Source organism: Oncorhynchus clarkii, chromosome 2 (genome assembly GCF_045791955.1).
Source record: "Oncorhynchus clarkii lewisi isolate Uvic-CL-2024 chromosome 2, UVic_Ocla_1.0, whole genome shotgun sequence".
Lineage (NCBI taxonomy): Eukaryota > Metazoa > Chordata > Actinopteri > Salmoniformes > Salmonidae > Oncorhynchus > Oncorhynchus clarkii.
In genome coordinates, this window is record NC_092148.1 from 3764282 (window position 1) to 3770281 (window position 6000).

The following is a 6000-nucleotide window of genomic DNA, read 5'->3' on the forward strand; positions in this document are numbered from 1 at the left end:
ATCAGCTGATATCTCAAAGTGCTGTACAGAAACCCAGCCTAAAACCCCAAACAGCAAACATTGCAGGTGTAGAAGCACGGTGGCTAGGAAAAACTCTCTAGAAAGGCCAAAACCTAGGAAGAAACCTAGAGAGGAACCAGGCTATGTGGGGTGGCCAGTCCACTTCTGGCTGTGCCGGGTGGAGATTATAACAGAACATGGCCAAGATGTTCAAATGTTCATAAATGACCAGCATGGTCAAATAATAATAATCACAGGCAGAACAGTTGAAACTGGAGCAGCAGCACGACCAGGTGGACTGGGGACAGCAAGGAGTCATCATGCCAGGTAGTCCTGAGGCATGGTCCTAGAGCTCAGGTCCTCCGAGAGAGAGAAAGAAAGAGAGAAAGAGAGAATTAGAGAGAGCATACTTAAATTCCCACAGGACACCGGATAGGACATGAGAAGTACTCCAGATATAACAAACTGACCCCAGCCCCCTGACACATAAACTACTGCAGCATAAATACTGGAGGCTGAGACAGGAGGAGTCAGGAGACACTGTGGCCCCATCCGATGACACCCCCGGACAGTGCCAAACAGGAAGGATATAACCCCACCCACTTTGCCAAAGCACAGCCCCCACACCACTAGAGGGATATCTTCAACCACCAACTTACCATCCTGAGACAAGGCCGAGTATAGCCCACAAAGATCTCCGCCACGGCACAACCCAAGGGGGGGGGGGGTGGGGCGTAATTTTAGCATCTGGTTAGTTAGTCTATCGGGAACCTGAGTTGCTGGTATAAAGGAGCCTGAGACCCAACTATAGGTACTGAGTGCATTGGTAGGAGTTATAAGAGGGGCGTGTCTGGACTAAGCCAACCCAGGGGCGGGCAGCCCATTCAGTGTGCTGAGGTTGAAACTCTGGCCCGGACGATCCTGAAAAGGCACCAGGTTTATTGGTTCAGGGTGAGGGGTGAGGGAGGCACTCGACTTTGGGGATATCCCGCTTTACTGCAAGGCCCTTACCATTGAGTTTGAGGAACAGTCCCTTGCTGTGTACTAGGTCAGTAGACAGGGGAGAGTTCAATTGTTAAATCCTGCATAGGTGGTATTTTAGTTATGACAGTACCTTAAATAAGGATCTGCCCCTTTTTTCCATTTTCTCCTAAAATGACATACCCAAATCTAACTGCCTGTAGCTCAGGCCCTGAAGCAAGGATATAGATATTCTTGGTACCATTTGAAAGGAAACACTTTGATGTTTGTGGAAATGTGAAATGAATGTAGGAGAATATAACACATTAGATCTGGTACAAGATAATACAAAGAAAAAAACAAATGTTATTTTTGTATTTCTTTTGTACCATCACCTTTGAAATGCAAGAGAAAGGCCATAATGTATTATTCCATCCCAGCTGCAATTTAGATTTTGGCCAGTAGATGGCATCAGTGTACGTGCAAAGTTTTAGACTTATCCAATGAACCATTGCATTTCTGTTCAAAGTGTTGTGTCAAGACTGCCCAAATGTGCCCAATTTGTTTATTAATAACTTTCATGTTCAAAACTGTGCACTCTCCTCAAACAATAGCATGGTATTAGTTCACTGTAAAAAGTACTGTACATTGGACAGTGCAGTTAGATTAACAAGAATGTAAGCTTTCTGCCAATATCAGATATGTCTATGTCCTGTTCTTGTTACTTACAACCTCATGCTAATCGCATTAGCCTACGTTAGCTCAACTGTCCCGTGGAAGGGACACCGATCCTGAAGTAGTTTTAAGTTAAAGTTAAAACAGTGGCCAAGTACTGTGGCTCGTTGATCAATAATGTTGAGTTGAGATGAACCTGTTTGTCCACTTGTCCTACAGACAAGGAGGTGACTGAAAATGTTGTTGTTTGATGCAAGAAAACCACTTTACAAAATAAAATGTATTATTATTCCTTGTACATTTATTACAGAGAATCAGGCACATTATGATACTCTCTGTCTATTGGTCACTTAGCTCATTCAAGCCTGTCTTAATATACAACATGTTCCTTTTAAGACAGAAAAAAAGCGTCTTACTTATTAACTTGCACACGAAATGCACACGTTTTGTGTTCTTGTAGGAAGCAACCACTCCCCTATTGCTGACTAGAAAAGAGTTATAACTGGGCTAATAACTCATTTACTAGCAAAAAATAGGTACAAATGTGCACACGTGGCCACGTGCAGCTCTCACTTTGATCTCAAAACAAGAGCATTTACTCACAACAACTCATGCTGTAAACGCAGTCCAGTTCAAAGTCAATGGCCCCGGTCCATATATAGCAATGGTCTATTTGCGTATAGTGATGCTACAGCTCGTATTGGTTATTGTGCAACTGTCTGTGCCTGTCAATACAATAGAATCCTACTGCAATGTCCTCTGAATACAATAAAATCTCATGCATAGTTTATTTTGTTTTGGTATATTGCATTGAAAGTGCATGCCCTCCGTAGCCTTTAAACAGGTCAACATTCACAAGGCTGTGGGGATTACCAGGATGGACGTGTACTCAGAGCATGTGCAGACCAACTGGCAAGTGTCTTCACTGACATTTTTAACCTGTCCCTGACCGAGTCTGTAATACCAACATGTTTCAAGCAGACAACATCGTTCCTGTGCCCAAGAACATGGAGGAAACACGCCTAAAGGACTACCGCAAACACCACCACCACCACTACGCCACACCACCACCACCACGGTAGCCCACACCACCACCACCATGGTAGCCCTCACCACCACCATAGTAGCCCTCACCACCACCACCATGGTAGCCCTCACCACCACCACCATAGTAGCCCACACCACCTCCACCATGGTAGCCCACACCACCACCATCAAGGTAGCCCACACCACCACCACCATGGTAGCCCTCACCACCACCACCATAGTAGCCCTCACCACCACCACCATGGTAGCCCTCACCACCACCACCATGGTAGCCCTCACCACCACCATAGTAGCCCTCACCACCACCACCATGGTAGCCCTCACCACCACCACCATAGTAGCCCACACCACCACCACCATGGTAGCCCACACCACCACCATGGTAGCCCTCACCACCACCATGGTAGCCCACACCACCACCATGGTAGCCCTCACCACCACCATGGTAGCCCTCACCACCACCATGGTAGCCCACACCACCACCATGGTAGCCCACATCACCACCATGGTAGCCCACACCACCAATACCACCATGGTAGCCCACACCAACACCACCACCACCTCCACCATGGTAGCCCACAACAACACCACCACCACCATGGTAGCCCACACCAACACCACCACCACCGCCACCATGGATGCCCACCCCACCACCACCACCATGGTAGCCCACACCACCACCACAACCATAGTAGCCTACACAACCAAAACCACCACTACGGTAGCCTGTACCACCACGACCACCACCATGGTAGCCCATACCACCACGGTAGCCCACACCACTTCCACCACCACCAACACCACCACCATGGTAGCCCACACAACCATGGTAGCCCACACCACCACCACCACCACCATGGTAGCAAACACCACCACCACCATGGTATTCCACACCACCACCACCACTACGCCACACCACCACAACCACCATGGTAGCCTATACCACCATGGTATCCCACACCGCTTCCACCAACACCACCACCACCATGGTAGCCCTCACCACCACCACCATGGTAGCCCTCACCACCACCACCATGGTAGCCCTCACCACCACCACCACGGTAGCCCTCACCACCACCACCACGGTAGCCCTCACCACCACCACCACGGTAGCCCTCACCACCACCACCACGGTAGCCCACACCACCACCGTTAATCTAAACTAAATACAAGCCTTTGCCAACCCACCCAACCAGTTTATACAAACAGTATGCAGCAGTTAATCTGTCATGGAGGTTTCATGTCCAAATACAATAGAACAGAAAACTAGACCAGGTAAGTCAGTTACCTGACAGTGTCTAAGTGATCATGTTTGATGACCACTGTTTGCATTTTACATCCCTCATCCAGTGCGTTTGCCTGTTAGGTTTTCGGGAAAAGGAAACTTAACAAAAGAGAAAACTATCCATTGTAATGATGATGATGTAGATAGTCATGTGACTGAAACTCTTCACTCCATGTCCACATATTTTTATAAAAGTTTTACATAATGTACATTAAGGATTTGACCATATCCCCCCCTCCATTCAACACACCCACCCAATCCCCCCTAGTCCCTTCCCTACCTCTCCGCCCTACCTCAGTCCACCCACCTCAAATTTTGGATGAAAAGCGTGCCCAAATGTAACTGCAAAGTTCATATTTGGCAAAATTAACTAATACGTAGGAGCTTCGTCCACGAGCTTCTTCTCCATTCACCTGCTAAACCGGAACTCCCCTCTTGTATTTGAACTGAATACACGTTTAAACCTTAGACCTGTTACTCCATGTCTTCCTGCAATTTAACTAGTAGCCCACATCACCACCATGGTAGCCCACACCACCACCATGGTAGCCCACATCACCACCATGGTAGCCCACACCACCATCATGGTAGCCCACACCACCATCATGGTAGCCCACATCACCACCATGGTAGCCCACATCACCACCATGGTAGCCCACATCACCACCATGGTAGCCCACATCACCACCACGGTAGCCCACACCACCACCATGGTAGCCCACATCACCACCATGGTAGCCCACATCACCACCACCATGGGAGCCCACACCACCACCATGGTAGCCCACATCACCACCACCATGGTAGCCCACATCACCACCACGGTAGCTCACACAACCACCATGGTAGCCCACATCACCACCATGGTAGCCCACACCACCATCATGGTAGCCCACATCACCACCATGGTAGCCCACATCACCACCATGGTAGCCCACATCACCACCATGGTAGCCCACATCACAACCATGGTAGCCCACATCACCACCATGGTAGCCCACACCACCACCATGGTAGCCCACATCACCACCATGGTAGCCCACATCACCACCACCATGGTAGCCCACATCACCACCACGGTAGCCCACACCACCACCATGGTAGCCCACACCACCATGGTAGCCCACATCACCACCACGGTAGCCCACACCACCACCATGTTAGCCCACACTACCACCACCATGGTAGCCCACACCACCACCATGGTAGCCCACACCACCACCACCACCATGGTAGCCCACACCACCACCACCAAGGTAGCCCACACCACCACCGCCATGGTAGTCCACACCACCACCACAGTAGCCCACACCACCACCATAATGGTAGTCCACACCACCACCATGGTAGTCCACACCACCACGACGGTAGCCCACACAACCACCACCATGGTAGCCCACACCACCACCACCATGGTAGCCCACACCACCACCACCATGGTAGCCCACACCACCACCACCATGGTAGCCCACACCACCACCACCATGGTAGCCCACACCACCACCACCATGTTAGCCCACACCACCACCACAGTAGCCCACACCACCACCACAGTAGCCCACACCACCACCACCATGGTAGCCCACACCACCACCACCATGGTAGCCCACACCACCACCACCATGGTAGCCCACACCACCACCGCCATGGTAGTCCACACCAACACCACGGTAGCCCACACCACCACCACCATGGTAGCCCACACCACCACCACGGTAGCCCACACCACCACCACCACGGTAGCCCACACCACTACCATGGTAGCCCACACCACCACCATGGTAGCCCACACCACCACCATGGTAGCCCACACCACCACCACAGTTGTAACCCATTTCTGACTGTATTATTTTCATATAGGATTTCCCATAAACTAGTCTAGACCTGCTCAGCAAGTGTCCATACAGAGATTAGGGAGATGACGTATTGAAAGGGAAACTTAACGAAATGTAAACCCTTCCTTTGTAATGATCCTATAAATAGTCCTGTGACTGAACCTCTTCACTTCGAGAGACATCATATCCTAGAAGGAT